Raw genomic sequence first — 26,957 nt, forward strand, 5'->3', positions numbered from 1 at the left:
AAAAAATCACATACTAATTAAAATCTTACCCAGTGAGGTGAACCAGAAGGTCCCAGTGACGTGTATGTGTGTGTATACATTATATATATATATAAAAGATAATGAGCTTTATCTCTACAGCAAAAAAAAAAAAAAAAGCCCACCTTGGACCTATATCAAACCATATAGAAAAATTAGCTCAAAATGGATCAAAGGCCCAAATGTCACTGCTAAAACTATAAAACTCTCAGGGAAAAAAACAGCATAAATGTTAATAACCTTGGATTAGGCAAGGATTTCTTAGCTATGACATCAAAGCATAAGAATAAAAACTAAATAAATTGGGAGTTCATAAAAATTAAAAATTTTTCTGTTTCAAAGGAAACCACGGAGAAAGCAAAACTACAAAAACATGATGGGAGAATATATTTGCAAATCATTTATCTGATATAGGACTTGTATCCAGAAGATATAGTAGTTCCCCTCATCTGAAGGGGATGTGTTCCAAGATCCCCAGTGATGCCTAAAACTACAGAAAATACCAAACCCTATATACATTGGATTGGACAAAAAGCTGCTTCAATATTTAAATAAAAATAAAAGACACATTTTTCACTTTTCACCAAGAACTTTATTGAACAACATATTCACAATTCACCATTTTGTTCCACTACCTTCTGTCATTTTCCAAGCAACTTCATAATTTCATCTTCCCAAAACGTTTTATCTTTTTGAGCAAAGAACTGTTCCAGGTGCCTTTTACAGTCTTTCAGGAAATTAAAATTTTTTCCATTAAGAGAATTCTGTAAAGACCACAATAAATGGAAATCCAAAGGTGCAATGTCTGGTGAATCTGACAGATGAATCAGAACTTCCCAGCTAAGCTGTAACAGTTTTTGCCTGATCATCAAAAAAAACATGCGGCCTTGCTAATGGTCTTGCTGATAGAAGATTACACATTTTCTGTTAACTAATTCTGGACACTTTTCATCAAGTGCTGCTTTCAGCTGGTCTGTACTGGAGGCAGTACTTATTGGAATTAATCATTTAGTTTTCTGGAAGGAATTCATACTAGAGGACTCCCTTCCAATCCCACTGTAAACACAACATCACCTTCTTTGGATGAAGACTGGCCTCTGGTGTGGTGGGAGGCAGTTCATTTCGCTTGCCCCACGATCTTCTCCAATCCACATTATTGTACAGAATCCACTTTTCATGGCCTGTCATAAGTTGCTTTAAAAACAGAACAGTTTTGTTACATTTAATTAGAGAATCACATGTGGAAATACCAGCAAGAAGGGTTGTTTTGGGTTTGTTTGGTCTTTTTTTTTTGCGTAACTTATGTGGAACCCAAACATCAAAGCTATGAACATAACCACAAATTTTTTCCAATGTTTGATTTGGATATTTTGAGTATGTCCAGCTATCTTCGTGTGGTACAACACTGATTGTTCTCAATGTCTCCATTTGATCGCTATCAACTTCAACTGGTCTACCTGACCGTGGAAGGTCTCATCCAGTGAGAAATCTTCAGCATGAAACTGCAAACCACTTCTGAAATGTTCAGTCAGTCAGAGCATCTTCTCCATACACTGCGCAAATCTTTTCTTGCATTTCAGTTGATAAAATAAAGCATAATATGCCAGAAAATGTAGCTTTTTTCCTCTCATTTCACTATTAAAATGGCTTCACAGAAATTCACCAATTCTGCTAAGCTTTTTTTTTAATGCATACTGTTATGACAGCTGTCACAATACAATCTGACAAAACTGTTTCTAATGAAGTTAAAGACAACTAAAAGTTATTAGAGTCATCTTACAGGAAAAACCAAATCAACCTTTTGGCCATCTCAACACTATGTTTTCTCCTGTGCCTACATACCCATGATAGAGTTTTAATTTATAAATTAGACACAATAAGAGACTAACAATAACAAATAACAAGTTATAACAATTATAACAACATACTAGAATAAAAGTTATGTGAATATGGTCACTAGCTCTCAAAATATCTTACTGTACAAATGTAATGCCTTTTCCACCTTAACGAAGCTCTTATCATCTACTGTGGCTGCGACTTTTGCAATAAGAGGTGTGACCCAAAACCAGCAAGAATTTCTTTTTCCTTCTTTACAGTTTCACAGATAGAAGATTTATTCTTATCGTATATCTTCACAACATCAGCATTTTCTTTTTCTTTCCTCATTAGGTGAAGAACTTGCATGTTTTCACTTAAAGGAAGCACTCATGGCTTCTCTCTGGCATGTCCAAATTGCCAGCATCCCTACTCTTGCATTTTGGGGCCATTATTAAGTAAAATAAAGGTTACTTAAACACAAGCAACAATCAATCTGATAACCAAGAGAGCTACCAAGTGACTAATGGGCAGGATAATCTGGACAAAGGGATGATTCACATCCTGGGCAGGAAAGAGTGGGACAGCACGAGATTTCATCACACTACTCTGAACGGTGTGTAATTTAAAACTTATACATTATTTCTGGAATTTTTCATTAGTATTTTCAGGCCAGTTAACCAAAGGTAACTGAAATTGCTGAAAGCAAAACCATGATTAGGAGGACCACTATGTAAAGAATTCTTAAAATTAAATTATAAAAAAAGAACCAAGTTTTTAAACAGGCAAAAGATGTAGCAGACATTTCTCTGAGAAAGATGTACAAATGGCCAATAAGCACATGACACAATGCTCAGCATCTTGTCTTTAGGGAAATGCAAATTAAAATTATGAGATGCCACTTCACATTTACTAGGATGACTAGAATCAAAACTCACAACTATTTGCAAGGATGTAGAGAAATCAGAACCATCATACACTGCTGATAGGAATGTAAATGATTCAGCTACTTTGGAAACCAGTTTTGTAGTTCCTAAAGGTTAAACACAGTTACTATATGATGGAGCAATTCCACTCCTGGGTATATAAACAAAAGAAAGGAAAACATATTTCATTCAAAAACTTGCACATAAAAGTTAATAACAGCACTATTCACACTAGTCAAAAAGTAGAAATAACTCAAATATATATCAATAGCCTAACAAATAAATAAAATGTGGCACATCCATACATCAGAATAATATTTGGCCGTAAAAAAGAATGAAGTAATGATACAAGCCACAATATGAATAACCTTGAAAATATACAAAGTGAAGGAAGCCACATACCAAAACCTTATATATTACGATCCTATGATATGTGGGAGGGGTTGGTGGGGGAAGAGGTAAGGAGGAGTGACATGGTCTGCTATTAGCTATGATAGTTACATAACTTTCAAATATATAACAAGCCACTGAACTGTATACTTTAAATAAGTGACTTCATGGTATGTGAATTATACTTCAAAAACTAATAATAATAAATAAATAAATGGGAAATCTTTATTGGGAATATCACAATGAAATCCTAGGTATTTCACCATAATAAATATAGTATGGCAATATGATTTCCAAAGTAACAGAAGAAATGCAAGAAGCACAGTAGTAAGAAAATGAGTCCAGGTCAAGGCCTGAGGATTTCTGAAAAACACATTACAAACGTGTAGCAAAAAATAAGCATGTATCCCTACACGCTGCATGTCTGGCCCAGGCAGATGTCAGTCATCAATTCACCCTCTGCCATGGAGCTGGAAATGGCCATAGACCGCTTCTCAACACAGTTCTCCATGTACTCAATAACTACTTATTGTAATTGATAATGAAGTACTGAAGGTAAGACCCAAAGGAACTAATTTCACATCTATTTCTCTCTCAGTCTATTACACATGCAATTATTACTGTTCAGCACTTTAGTGGTGTTATTAATTATAAAATACTTCAGACATACAAAAAAGGCATTCTGCATAAAGTAAGTTTAACATACATAACACCCTAAGTAAAGAAATATAACATTACAAATTCAGTTAATGCTTCCTCCACTTTTAATAAGCATTTAACCTTTTAGAAAAAGAACTGTGACTACACTCTTGTCTCTCAAGTTAAAAATATCTGTACGAAGCCTATACATGTGGCCCTTGGGGTAATATCAAGACATCACTATTCACCAGAGACTCTTAAGCGACCTCTGACATGTGACATTTACCACATATGAAACCTCTATCACTGTCAATTTTAAAAGAGAAGGAAACTCTCCCACGTGTCAACAGCCATAGTAATGGAAACAGAAAATGACCAGAGGGTTCTTTCCGTCCAAACTTCTCACTATTACTTGTTGTTCAGTCACTAAGTCATGTCTGACTCTTCACTATTACCTTTCCAAAGGGAAAGGCCTCCACTGTCCACCTTGCCCTGTGTATTGTCAGTCCAGCACACTTCTCCTTTTTACATCTATATTTCAAGACATTTTCATACACAATATCTCGTTAGTCCTACAAGCTAGATAAGGCAGCTATATTTATACCCCAATTTACAGATATGGAAGAACAATGCAATTAAGAGCACAAGATTGGAGTCACGCAGGGCTTGAATCCCTTCATTACTTTTCTCACAAAGTGAACTGCAAAATAAAGATACCTGGCTTACACTGTATTTATGAGGATCAGATTACATGACACATATAAAGCACCAAACACAGAACCTGGTGTAAAATAAGCAATAAATGAATGGTAGTTGCTGCTAGCATTATTGCTGTTATTAATTATGCAAGATCAAACAGCTCCTAAACAAGGAACTCAAGACTGAAACCTAGTAGGTCTTCTTTGAGTCTTCACAACAACTGCTTCATTCTCAAATGATCACCAGGGGTCCTATCTGTACAGAGCAGATGGCACTATTTCCAGGCAATGCTTCCTCTTTCTCATTGAGACACCATGGTGACTACTTTAGGATTTTAAGAACAGAAAGCCAATAGCAATACTCACAGCTGATAACATCACAAAAAGACAACTAGACATTATGTGTGTCTCATAATACCATCTATAAAGTCATCTGGCCTCCCCCCAGATGAAACCTTTATCAACCTTCTATATCAAATAACCAATTTACAGAATGGAAAGAGGGTAGAAAAACACGTTAAACTCAATAGAAATTCAGATTGTAAGAAATTCTAATAGGACAAACCACCCAGGTTCTTCAACAGACAAAAAAGAAAGGGGGGAAGAGAGAAAAGGAGACAGAGAGAAGGAATCTACAAATTAAAAAAAAAAAAAGGACTTAAGACATTTTAATCAATTCTGATGTCAAAAAAACTTTTTAAAATTCTCTCTCCAAAAAGGCAATAGCATCGGCCCCATTATACATCTCTGCTTGAGGAAGAGAATATGCTAGTGATATCTCCAGAATATATGGGAATATTTTAGGCTTTGGGACACTTCTTTTTTCTCTTTGTAAATCAATAAACCTAGCATTCTGGTTTTTAAAAAAAGATCAAAACAACACATATAGCCTTTACTCTTCCTACACTACATGTATGATGAAAGTCTCATTCTGATGTGTATTTTTAAAGACTACAAGTCTACAAGTTCTTAAAATGATTCTCCCCCCTCAACCCCAACCCCCAAATCTACAAGAGAAGGCTGGAGCAAAGGCCAAGGGAAAAAACAAACAAGAAAAGTCAGGAAGGAACACTTTTGTGACTGAAGCTTAAAAAAAAACCCACACCGTCAACAAGATTAGCTGTCAATAGGGACCTCCCCAGAAGTAACGCTAGGATGTGACTGGAGATATCTTAATGAGAATTAGAGCACCTCCCTGTCATCAAGAAGCAGCCCTGCTTAAGGTAAATGAAATGAAAATCTGTCTGAAGTTTCAACATGGACACATGCTGAATGAAGATTTCTTGTTTATTTCCATATTATTCTAAAAAAGATTTGAGACAGCTCAAAGAATGCATTAACATTAAAAAGAGAGAAGTGGACAAGAAGGGGGAAAAGGGAAAATGAGGGAGAAAAGCAGATAATGCCAGATGCAAGCTTACCACACCAACTGTGTGCCGCAAGGCCTTATGCAGCTGTGGGGGGCGCCGCACGCCTGGCTGAGCCACCCTGCAGAGGGGAGCACCAAGGCTTGTGAGCGTCACAATGGCTCTGTAATACAGGCCAACTAGCTGCTCAGAGGAAACGCATTTGGTCCTGGTACCCAGACCTGAGGGGAAAAAATTACTACACATGTTTACATGGGTTCTGATGATGATGATGATGATAACAATGACAGCAACTTAAGCTTTATATTTAAAAATGGTTAAAATTTTATGTTATGTACATCTTACACAATTAAAAATTGGTGGGGGGGAGCGGATAACAGCACCTTACTTTCTCTGCATGTGTCCTGGGCCAGACATGTTCTAAGCATTTTATATGCTTAAAGTCACAAAATTCTCACAACCACCTTGTGGAGATAAGTACAATTATTATCCCCATTTTATAGATGAGGCCTCAGAACACTGAGGCAGCAAGAGGCTAAATAACACACAACTAGGAAGTTGCAAAGCCAGGATTCAAGCCCGTAAATCTAGCTCCAGGGCCATAACCATGACGTCACCCCTCATCCATAAAGTTGCCTCCCTCTGGGGAAAAGAGAAGCAATTGCTATCAGCCAAGAGCAGTATCTGTCCATTAACTATCAGTTAAGTTTGTGTTCAGTCTTAGTCCTCTGGATCAGCAGCTAACCTTAACAGTAGTAGCAATAGTTACAACATCAACAAGGGCACTGAGACACAGGAGATAATATCCTCACAACAATTCTACAAGAGGAGCACTTGTAGATCGTAAATTTCATAAAACTGTTTTAATGGCCCTCAATAAAAGCAGACTGCATCACACCAATAATAATTCTGTAAAAGTGATTCTACCCCAGTCTAAAACAATGCAATCAATATATGCATCTCTCTGGTATTCTGGCTTGATTCAAGTAAAGATTCAGTTCAGTTCAGTTCAGTGGCTCAGTCGTGTCTGACTCTTTGTGACCCCATGAACCGCAGCACACCAGGCCTCCCTATCACCAACTCCCAGAGTTTACCCAAACTCAAGTCCATCGAGTCGGTGATGACATCCAGCCATCTCATCCTCTGTCGTCCCCTTTTCCTTCTGCCCCCAATCCCTCCCAGCATCAGGGTCTTTTACAAGTCAGCTCTTCACATGAGGTGGCCAAAGTATTAGAGTTTCAGCCTCAACATCAGTCCTTTCAATGAACACCCAGGACTGATCTCCTTTAGGATGGACCGGTTAGATCTCCTTGCAGTCCAAGGGACTCAAGACAGTCTTCTCCATCACCACAGTTCAAAAGCATCAATTCTTTGGCACTCAGCTTTCTTCACAGTCCAATTCTCGCATTCATACATGAGTACTGGAAAAACCATAGCCTTGACTAGACGTACCTTTGTTGGCAAAGTAATGTCTCTGCTTTTCAATATGCTATCTAGGTTGGTCATAACTTTCCTTCCAAGGAGTAAGCGTCTTTTCATTTCACGGCTGCAGTCACCATCTGCAGTGATTTTGGAGCCCCAAAAATAAAGTCTGACACTGTTTCTGCTGTTTCCCCATCTATTTCCCATGAAGTGATGGGACCAGATGCCATGATCTTCGTTTTCTGAATGTTGAGCTTTAAGCCAACTTTTTCACTCACCTCTTTCACTTTCATCAAGAGGCTTTTTAGTTCCTCTTCACTTTCTTCACTAGGGCTTCCCTGGTGGCTCAGACGGTAAAGCGTCTGCCTACAATGTGGGAGACCTGGGTTCGATCCCTGGGTTGGGAAGATCCTCTGGAGAAGGAAATGGCACCCCACTCCAGTACTCTTGCCTGGAAAATCCCATGGATGGAGAAACCTGGTAGGCTACAGTCTATGGGGCTGCAAAGAGTCGGATACGACTGAGCGACTTCACTCACTCACTCACTTTCTGCCATAAGAGTGGTATCATCTGCATATCTGAGGTTATTGGTATTTCTCCTGGCAATCCTGATTTCAGCCTGTGCTTCTTCCAGTGCAGGGTTTCTCATGATGTACTCTGCATAAAAGTTAAATAAGCAGGGTGACAATATATAGCCTTGACATACTCCTTTTCCTATTTGGAACCAGTCTGTGGTTCCATGTCCAGTTCTAACTGTTGCTTCCTGACCTGCATACAGGTTTCTCAAGAGATAGGTCAGGTGGTCCGGTATTCCCATCTCTTTCAGAATTTTCCACAGTTTATAGTGATCCACACAGTCAAAGGCTTTGGCATAATCAATAAAGCAGAATCTTGCTTTTTCGATGATCCAGCGGATATTGGCAATTTGATCTCTGTTCCTCTGCCTTTTCTAAAACCCGCTTGAACATCAGGAAGTTCACAGTTCACGTATTGCTAAAGCCTGGCTTGGAGAATTTTGAGCATTGCTTTAGTAGCCTGTGACTTGAGTGCAATTGTGCAGTAGTTTGAGTGTTGTTTGATATTGCCTTTCTTTGGGATTGGAATGAAAACTGATCTTTTCCAGTCCTGTGGCCACTGCTGAGTTTTCCAAATTTGCTGGCATATTGAGTGCAGCACTTTCACAGCATCATCTTTCAGGATTTGAAATAGCTCAACTGGAATTCCATCACCTCCACTAGCTTTGTTCATAGTGATGCTTCCTAAGGCCCACTTGACTTCACATTCCAGGATGTCTGGCTCTAGGTCAGTGATCACACCACTGTGGTTATCTGGGTCATGAAGATCTTTTTTGTACAGTTCTTCTGTGTATTCTTGCCACCTCTTCTTAATGTCTTCTGCTTTTGTTAGGTCCATACCATTTCTGTCCTTTATCAAGCCCATCTTTGCATGAAATGTTCCCTTGGTATCTCTAATTTTCTTGACAAGATCTTCAGTCTTTCCCATTCTGTTGTTAGGGGAAACCACTAGACCATTCAGGTATGACCTAAATCAAATCCCTTATGATTATACAGTGGAAGTGAGAAATAGATTTAAGGGACTAGATCTGATAGACAGAGTGCCTGATGAACTATGGACGGAGGTTCGTGACATTGTACAGGAGACAGGGAGCAAGACCATCCCCATGGAAAAGAAATGCAAAAAAGCAAAATGGCTGTCTGAGGAGGCCTTACAAATAGCTGTGAAAAGAAGAGAAGCGAAAAGCAAAGGAGAAAAGGAAAGATATTCCCATTTGAATGCAGAGTTGCAAAGAATAGCAAGGATAAGAAAGCCTTTCTCAGCGATCAAAGCAAAGAAATAGAGGAAAACAACAGAATGGGAAAGTGAAGATTGATTGTTTCTAACGCAGTGGATTGAATGTGTGAATGCAATTTTCAGAGTCCTGTTTCTGACTACTAGGTGTTTGGTAAGAATTAGGCAGCAATGTAAGTGAATTCATACTAGCTATTCTATACTGCCAATTACAGGTAGACTATACACTTTTGTAGCCAATCAAGTACAGAATTAGGTTAATATGCTCTTAGGAAAATTAAGGAATCTAACCACTAAAGACATCTAAGTTGCAGCTAACCCAACTCTCCATGGAGGTGAGCCAAGACAATAGTTCCTCACAGGGTCAAAATTTTCCTCTGAAAGTGGTTCTGATTCAGCACCAATGTATAATGGGTGAGTGCCCAAATTCCATGCAATCACAAATCACAAACCCATGATTTGGACCTGGAAAATTCTCCAATAAACAGTTTCTCAACTTTTTACTTCAGCCATAAAATTACCTCAATTTTACCCATAGACCATCTACTTGAGATGTGTACCCTGAAGCTCTACAAATGAACTGGGCAGCTATCCAAAGTCATCACATATAAACCGATTAAATATCCAGGGACATCTGTGAATAAATAAGACGTGGGTTTTGGAGTAGTAGATATCTCACATCTTTCTTTCAAACTAGGAAGCAGAATCAGCAGTTTACCAAGGCCATCCCTCATTAGTATAAAATGATTACATCATGAGTATACTAGGGCTAGGACGCGATTTTAAAAGACAAGCAGCCCAATAGAACATGAAAAAAATATGAATAAAGAAAGTCTTGGGGGAAAAATCCAATAAAAAGACATCAGAGAGATGATCAACTGTATCAATAGTCAGGGAACTTCAAATACAACAATGCTTTATACCATTTTCACCCACCAGACAGGGCCAAAATAGAAATGACCATTAATATCCAGAGCTGATAAAGTCAGGGGAGAGCAGTGACTATCATATACTCTTAGTGAAAGCATAAATTGGTAGAGCCTTTGGAGAAATGTTTTGAAAGGACATCAATGTTTTAAAATATGCATAATCATTAATTCCATAGGTATGTTCTCATACATATACAAAAACAAGTTCAAACTAGCATGTTTACCAAAATATATCTTGAAACAGAAAAACTAGTTTAAATGTCTATCAAAAGAGGGATGGTTACATAAACTATGGAAAATACATCTAATGCAACTCTATGCAGAATTTTATGTAAAGTAAAATGGCTCCTTCATATTCTAACACAGAAAGATTTTCATGATATTAAGTTTTTAAAAGCCTGTAATAATTCAAAAAGCTTGATCCTGTGGGTAGAGGGGAGGGAAGGAGAGGGAAGCTGACAACAGGGGTCTGAACTGGTCAGGACTCTTTCAGTTCCAAGAGACAGAAATTCAATATTCAAACTCACACAAGTTAGGCAGTTGAGTAGCTCATTTAACCGGAAAATACAAAGTGGATCTACTTTAAGGTTCAAGTGGAGCCAGAGACTCCAACGACTCCATGCTTCACATGCAAGCGTGTGAGGCTATATGACTGTGCATCTGTGAGTGTGTCTGTGGTCACTCAGCTTCTGTCTTTATGTTGGCATTCTTTCCTATGGCACATAGGTTTCTTTACTTGGCCAAGCACACGCTATCTCACCTTAGCAACTCTAAAGGAATGAACCTGTCCCATGTCCAATATCTGCTTTTCAATCTCAAGGAAGGGGGGTCTGAACCTGCTTTGGTCATATGGCCATCCTGTAGCAATCACTATTTCCAGAGAAATGGAGTGTTAATAGACCAAGCCTAAGTCACATGCTCACCTCCTGGCCAAGGGGTAGGATATAGCAACACCTGGAAAGGGGGGAAAGGGGACACTACACAGCCTAAATTACCAGTATCAAGTTCACTATGGAGACTTTCACCTTTTAATTCTATATATTCCCATTTCCTTGAACTTATTATTTGAATATAGTCATGTATTACACATATGATTTATTTTTAATTTAAAAAGGAAGAAAATACTAGAACATAGTCAGAAAGAAATCCTAAGGTCTAAAAAGTTCAGGGTTGGTGACATTAGAATTAAGTCATAGGGAAAATAAGCCTCATGTATAAATAACATGTATAAAATCTGCACTTTCAAATCCTGGACACTTGGCCAACATTTTAACCACCAGCCAGTCCTTATCAAACCAAGCATTAAAAGACAAACAGAAAATGGAGAAAACATATTTTAATTAATTAGCAATAATATGTTGATAAGAGGAAAAGAAAAGACTTCCAAGACCTGTAAAGAGAAATTTTAAGAAATCCTCAGACAGTACATGGCTTCTAATACAATCTGAAAGCTCTTTATGTCCTCTCTCTTTTCTCACCTTATAATCTTAGCAGTACATGAGGAAAAATTCTGGATCAGTTTTACTGAAGCCAAATAACACTTCCTACCTGTTTCAAATACCTACTCTAAAGGTGGTAGCAAACCATCTAAACTAAAACAACTTATAGTATCTACTCCTAGAGACATTAGTAAAAATTTCTCCTTTAACTGTCTCAAGAAGCTACCATTCAAAACTACAAGTTCTTTTCACAAATAAATTTAATAATAAAGTCCCCTTTAGACTGACACACAAAAACAATTCTTCTTTATTTCAATGACTCCAAGCAGGACGCTACCAATTCTAATATTCATGGCTCTGAAGAAAGCCAAGTCTGCTATACTGTAGTGGGGCACAGATGTTTACTATCACTGAATATTCATTTCTTGCCCACATTGCCTAGCTCCACAAGTAGTGCCCTGTGACTACTTTTGGTCAATGGGTTACAAGACGAAGTGACATGGGTCACTTCAGTGCCAAAAGCATAGTAACCAAGGAGGTTCCATGTTCAGGTATTGAGCAAACATTGTACTTCATTATTTTAACTACAGAATCCCCCCCACCCCACCTTTTTTTTTTTTTTAACATATTCCAAGGGATGATGCTACAAGTATCATTTCAAATCCTAGAAATCTAACTGAAATTCCATTTCCTGCAGGAAACCTACCCAGATCATGTTCCTGGCAACACGGGTAACACACTTACATGTATACTACAGTAAAGGACTTGAAATGCACTGTGGTTCTGGCATATATAACTAACACAATAAATGGTCTCTACTTCCTATTATTTACAATGTGGTTGGTAAGAAAGGTATAAATGATAATAAATTTCAAGAGAGTGCTAAAAATAAGTGCTAGAGGAGTTCCCCATATCTCATCTGGCAACTAAGTAAACCAGTTATATACTCCCTTATGACATTTTTTTTTTATTCGTGTATGACTAAAAGCAAAGGAGACTCCCTATAGGAATTATAATCTCCCTGAAGGATGGAAACTCTAAGGTACAACTACCTCATGGTGCCCCTTACATGCAAACAACAGGTATTCCATCAAACTTTATCTTCTATTGAGGAGAATGTGTTAAAAAATTAAAACAGAAATGTAGTATTCCTCAAGATATTAGGAGTCTGTGTCTCCAGCAAAGCAAAGGAGAGAGCTGAACACACACAAGGTTTTCTATTATCCAAGGCAAGTGGAGCAAGACACTGGAGAACAAAGAGTCACCAGGTTACCCCCAGACTTCTGAACACAGCCCCTGACAGCCGACTTCTTGTGCTGTAGGACTTACAAGCCATCTGAGCAACATCTGATTTCCAATTCAATTTCCCAAATACTCTGAAACCAGTAAAGAGGATTCCTAGATATGTTGTATGAGTATTCCAGTGTGTTAGTTACTCAGTCGTGCCCGACTCTTTGCAACGCCATGGACTGCAGCCCACCAGGCTCCTCTGCCCATGAGATTTTTCATGGCAAGGAAACTGGAGTGGTTTGCCATTTCCTTCTCCAGGGGATCTTCCCAATGCAGGGATTGAACCCAGGTCTCCTGTACTGCAGGCAGATTCTTTACTGACTGAGCTCCAAGGGCACACATACAAAAAAGGCCTATTTCTCTAAGTACATTAATAAGTACTTAAGTACTATCATGATTTAATCAATGTAAGTTGTCAAATATTTTAATATCTACAAGTACAAGACACTGCAGAGGACAGATAATAAAACATGATCCCCTTTGCCATTCTCATACCCTAATTTGGGAGACAGGATGCATGAAAACAAAAACTCCAAAGTATAAATGCAGTATAAAGTGTCAAGTTAATAATAAAGAAAATAAATATTAAGAGTTCATCGAAGGAAGGGATTTTTTCAAATTTTACAGTCTGAACACTTAACAAGCAAGTTGGAAACTGAGCTGAGCTTTAAAGAATATGCAGAATTTCACAGGATAAGGGAGAACATTCCAGGGAAATGAAAAATAAAGGGTGGCAAACAGAGAAGCCCAAGGGATGTATAAGGGACAGTGCTGACGATTTTACTTTGAGCAGTTCATTAGGGGAGACGAGTGGGAAATGAGACCAGAAAAGCAAGTTGGTGCCAGACACTGGAAAGCTTTAAATGCCAGACTAAGGAACTTTATCTTGACAGTAATGAGGAGCCATTGAAGGGTTTAAACAAAGTAATGCAATGAAAATAAAAATTAGGATGATTGTTCCAAAACAAAATTTAGGACAGACTGAAGAAGCAACTCCCAGGGGACAGTGAGACCATTCTGGGGTACTTTCACAAATATCAGGCCTAGATTAGAATGACGACAGTGAGGAAAAAAGGAACAGATGTAAAGAGCTGATAGGACTTGGAAAGTGTTTTTAGCATATGTCAAATCAGACCTTAAGGACTCTGAAGAGCTGAGATTCAGATGCTACAAAGAGATTAAAACCACAACAACTGCAAATTCCAGCCTACCCAGCAGGGTGTCCCTATACACGAATTGATACTGGGCTCTTCTATACATTCATGCATTGCCATCTTCACACTCATACAAAAGATCCACTCTTTTTCACTGGGATTTTGGGGGAAAAAGTGGGAAATGATATCTAAAAGCTGCTAAGTGATAAAGACCAGGTAGTTGTACAACAAACAGATAGGAGCTCAAACAACTGTAAAGGCCAAAGGCACTGCAATCACATCTATTGCAAAATGGAAAAACAGACTGCAAATCCAGTCATACTGCGGGCCTAAGTAATGACATCAGATATATCCATTAAACTTGGCAAAAGACTAAGACTGGATGAATGGAGTTATTGAGGTCCCAGTCCTTAACAAAAGAGGTTCTTAACCTTTGGGGAGGTCACAGACCCTTTTGGGATCTGATGAATTTCTCTCCAGAGAAAGACTCATAGAATTTTGCATATACATAATTTCAGAATGTTCACAGACACCACTCACCCAAAGCCTAACTAGAGACTCTTAGTCCATGAATTCCAAGGGTTCTTAAGAACTCTTCCTAAAATTGGTAATTAAGAATTGATTATTATAATAAGTATATTGACTAAAAATGATCTGACTTAATAGGGCATGTATAATTATTAGTGTGTCCTATGTAATATTAATTACATATGTTGTACAATAGGTATCTATGTGACAAAAAATACTATGTATGCCAAAATAAATTAAAGCAATAATAAGGTCCCCAAAGAGATATACAAAAATGTAATAAATGTAACTTAAACACTTTTAAAAAATGGTATGTATGGTAAGTCATTTTACATGTTATGCAACACTTTTAGTTAATGGATGTGCTTGTAAGTGTCTTTGACTATGTGGATCACAATAAACTGTGAAAAATTCTGAGAGAGATGGGAATACCGGACTACCTGACCTGCCTCTTGAGAAACTATATGCAAGTCAGGAAGCAACCATTAGAACTGGACATGGAACAACAGACTGGTTCCAAATAGGAAAAGGAGTACGTCAAGGCTGTATATTGTCACCATGCTTATTTATCTTCCATGCAGAGTACATCATGAGAAACGCTGGGCTGGAAGAAGCACAAGCTAGAATCAAGATTGCCGGGAGAAATATCAATAACCACAGATATGCAGATGACACCACCTTTATGGCAGAAAGTGAAGAGGAACTAAAAAGCCTCTTGATGAAAGTGAAAGAGGAGAGTGAAAAAGTTGGCTTAAAGCTCAACATTCAGAAAACGAAGATCATGGCATCCGGTCCCATCACTTCATGGGAAATAGATGGGGAAACAATGGAAACAGTGTCCGACTTTATTTTTGGGGGGCTCCAAAATCACTGCAGATGGTGACTGCAGCCATGAAATTAAAAGACATTTACTCCTTTGAAGGAAAAGTTATGACCAACCTAGATAGCATATTCAAAAGCAGAGACATTACTTTGCCAACAAAGGTCCGTCTAGTCAAGGCTATGGTTTTTCCAGTGGTCATGTATGGATGCAAGAGTTGGACTGTGAAGAAGGCTGAGCGCTGAAGAATTGATGCTTTTGAACTGTGGTGTTGGAGAAGACTCTTGAGAGTCCCTTGGACTGCAAGGAGATCCAACCAACCCATTCTAGAGGAGATCAGCCCTGGGTGTTCTTTGGAAGGAATGATGCTGAAGCTGAAACTCCAGTACTTTGGTCACCTCATACGAAGAGTTAACTCATTGGAAAAGACTCTGCTGCTGGGAGGGATTGGGGGCAGGAGGAGAAGGGGACAACAGAGGATGAGATGGCTGGATGGCATCACCAACTCGATGGACGTGAGTTTGAATGAACTCCGGGAGATGGTGATGGACAGGGAGGCCTGGCGTGCTGTGATTCATGGGGTTGCAAAGAGTTCGACACAACTGAGCAACAGAACTGAACTGAACTGATAAGTATGGAGCAGATAATGTATGATTAGGGCTTCCCTTGTGGCTCAGCAATGCTGGAGACCTGGGTTCGATCCCTGGGTTGGGAAGATCCCCTGGAGAATGGAAAGGCTACCCACTCCAGTATTCTGGCCTGGAGAATTCCACGGACTGTAAAGTCCATGGGGTTGCAGACTCGGACATGACTGAGCGATTTTCACTTTCACTTTCATACACAGTACATATGTACGATAAAGCGCATGTATCAATACATTTTGATTAGGTAGATCATCGAATGCACAAAATACATAGCAATGGGATTATTTAGAATATACTTATGTGCAATACTAGTACACCACATGATAATAATGTTTCACTGTTCATGTGTTAACTTTTCAAGAAATAGTTTAAGTAGAATTTCAACTTTGGGTGCTAGTGGTGGAGTTGGAGCTTCTCTTAAGTCCCAACAAGAATGTTATCCTCCTTAACTGATTTACAATACCAGAGTAATAAATACTTATACTACAAAGAAAAAGAAAAAAAGAACCCCTCCTATATAACTGTGGTAAGTATTTTTATCATATATCCCACAGTTAAAAAGGTTTTGAATGAGAAGCCATATAGGTATATTTATTTATAATTTATATACATTGCTCACTAGACCAATAAATTATGTGCCTTATAAAGCATACATAAAAATGGAAACATAAAATGATGCTTATTATAATAAAATTTACCATTTTTTTTAATTTACCATTTTTAAACATTTAATTTACCTATTGATGACACAGCTTGTGCTATCCCTAATAAATACTATTAATACTACCACCATTTTTGTTAAGAATAACATGTGAAAAGTCAAAGTCGCTCAGTTGTGTCCCACTCTTTATGACCCCAAGGACTACACAGTGCATGGAATTCTCCAGGACAGAATACTGCAGTGGGTAGCCTTTCCCTTCTCCAGGGTTATCTTCCCAACCCAGGGATCGCAATCAGGTCTGCCACGTTGCAGGTGGATTCTTTACCAGTTGAACCACAAAGGAAGTCCAATAAGAGAGCGGCCCATACGAGGAAAAACGTAATGAACACTAAATTACTTTTTAATTTTGCTTTCACATTTTGTAATATAGCAACTTAAAAGTCTGGTTCTAAATTCGGTTCATTTTCATAATAGGTAATTGTTTTATTTGGTTTTAACGGTAATCATAGCCCAAAAACATACTTCACAAAGACGAGTAAGACAAAGGAAAGAACTGCATCACACTTGCTGCACTGAGTAAACCTCCACATGATATTCAATCTTCAATCCTGTTCACCATTTATGCAAATGTCTTCGCTAAAATTCAGATAGTGCATTTCCATATTTCCTGATGACAATCAGTTGTTCCTACTAACTAATCAGATAGTAATGCCTTTTTAATTAATATATTCTCAGTTTTTACTAGATTTTTATACAGGTCAGAAAATTCTGTTTTCAAGTTCAAGTGTACATATAAAAATATTCTTAAAGTTTTAAGATCATATCATCTTCAGCAATTAAACCCAATAATGATGGAAATAATTCCAAATATCAATTTTGGATGTTTAGAATTGGAAATATCCAAATATCCATTCCAAATAACCTCTCTTCATAATAGTGGATTTCGTCTTGAAAGGTAGTTACTTTTCGGGTCACTGTTATGAATTTACCTATCATCCCAAAGCAACAGATTAAGTCTGTTAATTTTCATAAATATCAGCTAGGTAGTATATAATTCACAGACACCTGTGAGAGGAAAATGTCAGCAAATTTCAGACATTTGTATCTGAAATTTGTGTTTTCGTGAAAGAAAAATTAGTAAGTCATCTTCAGATTAGACAATACTTAAGTCCTTTGCCTCAAGATGACCAGCTAAACTGGATGAAATATTTTATAAAAGATCTGCATGGTGACTTCCTATTGCAACAATACATGTTAAGAGTCTACTATTTAAAATAATAAATCTAAAAAAAAATAAAATAAAATAAAATAATAAATCTAAAAATCTAATTACCCATGCTCCTATGAACTAAAAAACATCACAGCTGACTGAAAATAAAGAATCTTTCAAACAGACCTCTAGTATTTCTCCCATTTCCCAGATAATTTTATATAAACCCTACTGTAGAGACCACTGCTCTAAATGTGCCTGGGCTCCCAAGGGTCAAAGCCCTCCATGAGTTCCTTCCAACCAATTTTCCTTACATGCTCTCAAAGTTCGAAGGACTTATCCTTAAAGGTAGTCTAATTATATTGTATCCATCTCTGAATCACTACCAGTTGGCAAAAGACACAACTGCAGCACATTCTGTGACACCAGTTGTCTTCAACACTGTTCCCTCAGTGTAATGTTGGCTAGCGATTCAGTCAAATAATAGACAGGGCTCGAACAAGGTCCAAGACTTTTCATGACATATCCTGCTTTAAATCCTTTCTGGAACATGGCAGGGCATAAATAAATCAGTAAAATAAATCATGAACTATATTGAGAGCCAGGGGCTTTCAACTTGCATGACCAATCTAACTTATACAGTGACATATATTTACATAAGGAGATGACATTTTTACACTTGAAAAACAAGTCTGCTGCATCATCTTAAGAATGCCAAATGATAACACACTGTTTAAAGAAATAGCTACTGGGGGGGGGGGGAGGGGGGAAAGCACAAGCCAGTGAAAAAGATTTTGTACTAACTTCTACCAAGAAAAGGGAAAAAAAAGTCTGTTCTCAAATATACATAAAAATGAGTAAGTTCCCAGTGTGGTAAGCCTTACATATGGAATCATTTCAAAAACTATGAAAATATAAAATTTGGGGTGTAAAACCTGCCAAAAAAAGATCCACGTAGATTTGGAAAACTGGCACTTTTCATTTTCTTCCAGATCTACAAACTTCACTGTTCCTCACCACCTCCCTCCATTAAAATCCTTTAATGTCTTACAACTGCACCCAGAACATCTGGTTCCTTCTCCCACTTCAGCTGGTGCCACCTTCCTGCTTACACTTTCCCCCTTCATTACTCCCAAAATAACCCCAAGCTTTTCTGTCCTTTCATCTTTGCTATTTAATCTTCCTGAATATACTGCTCTCCTCCTCCTCACTCAGAGAGAAATCATCCCCTGCCTTCAATGTTCCCGTCCAACAACAAGCCCTCCACGAAACTTGCTCTGATCTCTTTTAAATGAAAATAATTGCTTGCTCTCCAGATTCCTCAAAGTATACTATTTCAGTACCTCTCTCATCGCACTCATCACATTTAATTAGTACTACAGGTATTTGTGTGTCATTTTATCACCTCTCTTAGGTCATAATCTCTGTAAAAACAGGATCTATATCTTATCATTTAACTTTTCTATGTTTTCACAACACAGCACCTTGAACAAGTACTCTTATAACTATGTCTTGAATGAATGATTGAGTACACCCTTAGAAATTCTAAAACAGATTTCCTGTACCATCTGGAATGGAGAGGGAGGGAGGACTTAAGACTATGCAGAACAAGTATCTTTTCCCTAGTTTCCTCCAAACAAACTCAGCACAGTAAAGCCAGTATTACACATACAGGTATTTTGAAAGGCAAGGACACTTCATCCTTCAACTATTTGGTCAAATACGGTATGATTATCTGTATATATACAAACACACTCACAACAGAATATCTTCTGTTAAACAACTGAATCTGTGCTTGATAATAAAAGCATGTAAATATTTTAACCATATAGGCAAACTAACAATGCAATATATTAAAGCTATCAGATTAAGACCAACCATTCAAAATACAAGTGGAAACACAGAGAATGACCAAGCAATTTATTTCAAATGAAAAAAAAATACCCTAAGCTCTAGCTATTCAAATACTAACAAAACTTGAGAGGCAGAATTGTATTGCTAAGACTCCAAACCAACCATTCAAAGATAAGCTAGACCAGAAGCACCAAAGAATCAACATTACTAAGTACAAAGGTGAGATCAGAAACAGCATGAAAATCTTAAAGTGATACTTTCATTAAGTAACTGCTTCATGGCTCCTGGGTCATCAGAAAGCAATGGAGACTACAGCCGTCTCTACTGCACATGAAGACGACAGAAAGGAGTCCAGACAAGAACAGAGGGGTGCAATGTGGCCACATGCGGCTAACACGCTTGGAGAGAAGCCAGTGTAGAGGTATGTTGGAGATTCCAGGTCTCAAGACCTGGACTCAAATGTCAGCCCCAATACCAACAAGCTGTGCAATCGTATAACAGCCACTTAACCTTCCTTATAAAATATAACATGTAGAGCAAGCACGATACCTGCATACAGTGTGTCTCAATGTGTCTCAGAGACAGTCCTCAATAAACATTTACTGGCTTTAAAGGGTGAGGGCCATACAAGAAAAGCATATATTTCTCTCCAGGCACTTCTGTGCTTTTTGAGAGAGCAGCCTTAATTAATTTCTGATTAATACCTTATTATAATATCTGACAGCCAACTTTTGGCCAAAAAACGAAAATACTCCTTTCTTCCTACCTTATACATTACTCAAAATCTTACTAAAATTCTTAAAATTTTAAATCTCTTTGAAATAACTTTCAAACACAAAGAGTAACTCTCATTAAGAAGACTGGGAGCTGAATACCTGGGTTCCTGCCCAAGTAAAGACATTATGTTACCCATGAAAATTAACATATTTGTCTGGCCTTAGTGTTCTCATCTATAACATTATTAACAAGGTTATTCCAAATTACCATTAAGGCCTCTTTGCTCTAAATCTTGTGGTTCATGTTATCCCAAGGATTTTTTAATCTAATTAGGAAAACCCATTCAACATACACTAATAAGAGAAACTCTTTCAAAAAAATAAATAAAGGAGGAAAGGAAGAAAGGAATTTATTTATAGAACAAACTGAGTAACTGATGCTAAAGGAGTACGATAAAAATCAAGCTTTCGAGAGAACATACCGGCTTTGACTGTTTTTGAAGATCAAAAGATAAAGATAAAGGAAACACTTTAAATAAAGAAACGAAACATGTATAATCAAAGAAGCAAGATATCTACAAGTGATTATAATACTTTCTTGTATAGCACTTTACAGTTTACAAAGCATTTCTGCATACACCATCTGCAATAAATTTACTGGAATGAGAAATATAAGAACAGTTTAAATGATTTACATTTGATAAATTTGTCCACAGAGTGTCCATTAAAAACAGTAATACCAAAAAATATTTCAGAAAAGAATTTTTTCATCATTTATATGTAGGATGAATTAGTCAGGCAAATAAATGCATGCAGGCAAACAGTTATAAATCACAGAATTTCAGCACAGGAAGAAATATGAACTCAAACCAATGTGTTCATTTAACGATGAAGAAATTCCTTTAAGTATAAAGGCCCACAGAGTTCATGTAACGCTAATTACTGTATATGCAAAATGACAGGACCAGACTGTAGAGGCAGAAAAAACAGAGAAATCCAAGAAACTGTAAAGAAAAGAATCAAATAATCTGATGATGGATTAGACAGTGATGTGTTTAGGATATGGAATGTAGAATAAAGTCTTAGTACGTTCCAATATTATCTTCTTATTTAATATAAGTTAATTCCAAGACCACAACAATATGAGCTTAAGTACATTATTCCAATTTTAAGCATGAAAATCTGAGGTTTACAGTGGTTAAATAACTAGCACAAGGTTACACCCACTAAGTAGAAGAGCCAGGACATCATCCCTGTCTGAAGTCAAACATCCATTCTCAAAAGAAGCTTAAAAATTGCCTCAAAGTTACAAGCCAGGCAAAATTACAAGGCAAAAATGAAGCACCATTCTGGAAACATTGGATAATTCAGTGTTATTAGAATTCTGGTCCTGTTAATAGGTGCATTTCACCTCTGTACTGGCACCCAGTGTTACAGATCTGGCCTGTGCTTTCCTGATGCTCAGGTCCAGTACTTACCAATAAAGCCCAGCTTCCCCACCCTCCACACTGAAACATATCCATGGGGAGAGATTGCTGTTTAGTCACTGAATCGTGTCTGACTCTTTGCGATCCCATGAACTGTGGTCCTCCAGGCCTCTCTGTCCATGGGATTTCCCAAGGCAGGAATACTGGAGGGGGTTGCCATTTCCTTCTTCAGGGGATCTTCCCAACCCAGGGATTGAACTGGTGTCTCCTGCATTGCAGGCGAATTCTTTACCATTCAGAGCCTCCTGGAAAGACTAGGGAGAGATTAGATCAACTATATCTAAGATGAGGGTGACTAGACTGATTAATCTGAAGTCTTCTACAACTCCTCCAGTGATTGCAGCTTCACCTTCTAAGTATGACAACTATACTAAGCTTTTCTAAAAGTCTGTCATTTCAAGGAGCCTCAGCAGTACCGTGTTGCAGATGGGGAAATGGAGGAGGACACACAGATATACAACAATCCACTCTACTTGCATTTTAAGAATTGGACTTAAATGTTGGAATCAGTGTTTTGTAATAATTCTTCTTTTTCAACCAAGTATCTTGCAGAAATATAAAATAACCATTGGTACGTTAATCCAAATATGGTGCACCCACAAAACATCATCTAGAATTAAAGGAAAAAATCTGCACCTCTTCCTTAAACTAAGCAATCAAGAATGGCACACAGTTGCTATGAGGCTATTTTATGACCTCTGACACCATATGGTAAGAGGCACAAAATCTGACTAACAAAAAAGAGAGAAAGGAAGGTTTGAATTGACTAGACCTCATCTCTGATGTTAAGAAAAAAGGTCAGAGACCACACGGTCCATCCTTAGTGACCAACAACCAAGAGCTAAGCTACTGGTTAACCTGGGAGAAAAGCACTAAAGAAGTCCTTTCCTAAAGTCTAGTCTGTCCCACTTTTAGGAAAGCTATATGAGGTGGGGAGAAATCTGTATGGTTCTGCAGCCCAAACTAAATACAGTGCTCTGCTATTCAACTCCTGAAACACATGTACTTCACCCAGTCCCACCCTCTTTTGCACCGATATGTGGAGGTAATGTAACAAGGACCCCACCACATGTTTCCAGACCTCTGCAAGAAAAGCAGCTGATGGCCCCCTGAGAAACTCTGATTATCATAGGTAGAAAGTGAAAATCACGGCCAAGGGAATAATGAGCATCTTGGGATTTCCTCTACCCGATGACTTAGAAGATTCTATTCAGTGGTGTGTGCCTGTGTTGACCTCCCATACTTGCCCTAAAATGAAAGCTATTTTAGGCCATATGGTTTAAGACCAACCAACCCCAAAAGATATGTAACATATTCAAACAATGTGGAGTCCCTGGGGGATAGGGCAATAAAGACAAGCTAAAGTGAGGAATGAAGGTAATATCTAAGAGAAGGTATGTGAAATTGATGACAACAGAGATGTTCTTTAAAAAGAATTATAAATCATACTGTGATATATAGTCCAAAAGAGAAAAGATTTTCAAAGAATGTCCAATATCCTTTCTTCCCCTCTCCAGCTTTCAGCACCTCTATGCCACCCTCATCACTTACTCAACATTTAGTCCTGATAAAGACTGATCAGTGGATTAGCAGGATCAAGAGTACATGAAGACATTTCATCCTGGGAACATCTTTAAATTATTTAAGCACGTTTACCACCCTTTCCTATAGAGCAAAAGCATGAAAATGTGTGAGTGCTATCACAATATGTACCAGTCAGCACCAGAGCAACCCAATCCTCTGCCCACCAAAAGATTAACACATACAAAGAAAACAGGAAATTCAACAAAAATTAAAGTTTGACCCTAGACTCCCTCAACAGTTACACTGTTCTTAAATATTGGCAGTATCTTTGTACCACACCCACTTCATGCTACCCTTACAGCTTCCTGGCATAAGCAAGTTCTTGGGATTATACAAACTGCTGCTTCTGTTTCCAGCCCAGATTTCTAGAAATGAAACCCTGGAATTGAAGGAGAAAGAAAAACAAATGTTGGCAGAAAGAGGGAGGAAAATGCATTGTCTATATAATCCCAGTTTAAATGGAACAATCACCATTAGTCCCATCAAGCACTTTTTTCAATAAAACCACTTACCCAAAAATGCAGATCTAAAATACTCCCTTGGCTTAAACCACACAAAAAGCAATTTAAAAGATTCAATCCTACAGATTTTCTCAGAAAGAAATGAAGAAAAGATTAACTATAAACTATGTAAAATTCAAATTTTGCACCTTAAAAACCAAACTTCATCATGAGTTAACTAAATGAAATAAATCATCAGTGCAAAACGTCTACAAAAATCAAACGGAATCTCTGTTCTTATAAGCAGCACCCCTGCTTTTTCTCTCCATACCATATATTCCCTATTCGGGCCCCCTTTTTGATCCATTGTTTCCAAAGCATAAATTCTGAATAAGAAATAGAGGCAAACCATTTCCAAACCTAGTTCACAAAACCAAATTAGACCCACAAAGTAGAGGAGATATAAAAGAAACATTTGCAGTTGCATGTAGTTTACAACAAATAGTACAAGGAATGCCCATTTATTAAGCTAAATCAAATCCCACTGCTACCTTTAACCCAAAACTATTTCTAGTTCAGGAGCCAAAAGACCCAAGCAAATACTTTCTTTTCACATTATTCTCAACATGAAGAAATCTGACCCCCTTCCTACTACATCACAGCTTCTGTGAAACAAGCTGAGAGGCCCCTTTGGCCAACTTTTTTTTTTTTTTTTTTTTTGAGACTAACCTTCAACCAATTCCAGAATTGAAGACAAACCTCAAATTTAACCCCTGAAATCCATCCCTTCAGCTGTAGAGTATAATCTAGGCTGCACCGCAGCAATGTTTTACACAGACACTTGAAGATTTCTTAATCAGTGAAGTGTAAGCCTCAGCCCTCACAAATCATCGCCACAGAGATTACTCTTGGCATCAACAGAGGGTGCCGGGACTGCAATTCACTCAAGAATCCTTCATTCACCACCATCATACTCGACATTAAAAATTCACCATCTCAAAAGAAAAAAGAAAAAAATTAAAAAGTCACCTTCTCCACAAGGACACCTGCCTCTTCAACGCCTACAGTGAACGAAGTCAAGTCTGAAAAGCTAAAACATCCTCCAGCTTAAAGTTTTCCTCCCCACCAAACTCTGCAGCCACAGCAGCACGGACTGTCCTTGTCACACACACAGGCTTTATTGTCAAACCCTCCGTCTCCCTCTAACACCGTCAACTGAGGCAGTGTCTATAGTACATGGGAGTGACTGCTTCAAAAACAAACAAACAAAAACATAACTGGGTAGTAAGAGCGGGGATCCTGGTGTCCGGTTTCTCCCATTACTCTTCCAAGCGACTAGGGAAAGGCTCGAGTTCGGTCGGGCTGACCATTAACCCATCCCACCCCTCAGTCGTCCAGCCGACGTGTTTGCCCCCCCCCCCTACTCTCCACTCCTACCTCCTTTCAGCGGAATCTGACGATGGGGACCAAACCCTAGACACAACAGGAAAAAAAAATCTCACTTATCCATCCCATTTCTGCCTTCGAAATCCCTCTGTCTGGAGATGGGAAAAGCAAGTGCGCGGGGTGTAAAACAGAAGCGCCGTCGAAGGCTGAGGCTTACGGGAAGGCTCGCCACGGTCATCCCCATTTCGCAGTCCCGGCAAGCGAAGACTCGGAGAGGTTACCCGGCTTGCCAAGGTCACCGCGCTCGCCCCGGCCGAGGGGCGCCGGCGCCGACTTCCGGCTCCCCCTCTCGGCGGCGGCGGCGGCGGGGAGCGCCCGCGGGCTCGGGGCGCCGCTCCCCACGCCGGGCCGGCCGCCGCGAGCCTCGCGCACCCTCCGCGGATGCTCGCCCTGTCCGCGCTAACTAGGGCAACTGGGAAACCCGGGCAAGCCAAAGTCGCTGCTGCAGCAGTTTCCCTCCGCGACGCAGCCCCCAGCTGGTGCCCATGACAGCTGCGACCTCCGCCCCCTCCAGCCGCGCGAGGCCGAGGGAGAACTCGGGGAAAGTGGGAGGGGGGGACTAGCGGAGAGAAAGGAGAGCGGGGGGCGGAGGGGGCGCCAGCTGCTCCCGCCCCCTAGGGCCTCGGCGGCCGCGCGGCTCGTGACAGCTGCACCCACCGGGAGGCTCGGCGCCCGCCGCCCGCCACTCACCTGCTGCCGCCGCCTCTGGGCCGCGCTGACGGGCGCCGCGCTCTCCCGCGACCGTGGCGGCGCCGCCGCGGCCTCCGCTGCTGCTCGGGCCGGGAGCCCGCCGCCGCCGCCGCCGCGGCTCTCCGGCCCCCTCCTCCGGAGCCAGGGGGTCCCCCCTCAGGGGGGATGCAGAACGGACCCGACGCAGGCTCCGCTGGACGGAGCAACAGGGAACAGGGCGGCCGAGGCGCTGGAGGCCGCGATCCGGCCGTCTAAGGAGAAGGCTTCGAGAATCGCGTCAAGACTCCCGCTCTCCTGGCCTGAAGAACAGGCATTTCAGCCGCTCTCCGCGGCCGCCATGTTCTCCTCCTCCTCCTCCTCCTCCTCCTCCTCCTCGGCTGCCGCCGCCGCCGCCGCCGCCACCGCCCCCCGCTCGCGGCCCCGCCCCCTTCGCGCCCCGCCCCGCCCCGCCCCGCCGGCTCCCGGTCGCCCCGCCCCGCCCCGCCGCCCGCCGCCCCGCCCGGCGCGCTGCCCCTGAACCCTCAACCTGGCCCGGCCGCCGCGACCCGGTGCCCGCGAGCTCCGACGGCTCGCCCGGGGCAGCCAGTGCCCCCGCCGCGGGGCGGCGGACCGCGGAGCCGCCCCGCGCCCCCTGCCGGCCGCAGGCCCTAAGGAGAGCTGCCGCGGTCCCGCCCCGGCCCGCGTCCTAACGAAGTGTGGGAAAGGAGGCCCTAACTCTTCCCCCTCCCCTCGGGGCGTTCCTCTGACTGCTGCCGGGAAGCCGCCTCGAACCCCAGGGCGCTTTCAGCTAGGCCGCCCGGCCTGCAGCCTCGCGCTGGCCCAATCCCGTCCGGGAAGGTCCGGAGCGGCGAGGGGCGCGGGATAGACCCGGGAGGAGTCGGGTCTGGCCTGTCCCTCCGTTGATTTCTTGTATTACTTAGAGCGAGGCACCTCCGAGGGCCTCGTTTTATATTCTGAAAAATTGGGAGTTGGTTGCCTGGA

At 40.2% G+C, this 26,957-nt stretch overlaps 1 protein-coding gene across 9 annotated transcripts in view; it reads right to left on the reverse strand.

Moving 5' to 3' along the window:
• Nucleotides 1–26,066, reverse strand: part of NCOA1 (nuclear receptor coactivator 1) — a 218,218-nt gene extending 192,152 nt beyond the window's left edge. For 6 of the 9 annotated variants that reach the window (XM_061433132.1, XM_061433136.1, XM_061433137.1 and 3 more), the window contains exon 1: nucleotides 25,977–26,066. The gene's annotated coding sequence lies outside the window, so the exon portion shown is untranslated. Of the gene's footprint in view, nucleotides 1–5,907; nucleotides 6,152–25,443; nucleotides 25,589–25,976 lie in introns of those variants that run through there. The other 3 variants (XM_061433133.1, XM_061433131.1, XM_061433135.1) reach the window with 2 other exon arrangements.
• Nucleotides 26,067–26,957: the final 891 nt, after the last annotated feature.

Source organism: Bos javanicus, chromosome 11 (genome assembly GCF_032452875.1).
Source record: "Bos javanicus breed banteng chromosome 11, ARS-OSU_banteng_1.0, whole genome shotgun sequence".
Classification (NCBI taxonomy): domain Eukaryota; kingdom Metazoa; phylum Chordata; class Mammalia; order Artiodactyla; family Bovidae; genus Bos; species Bos javanicus.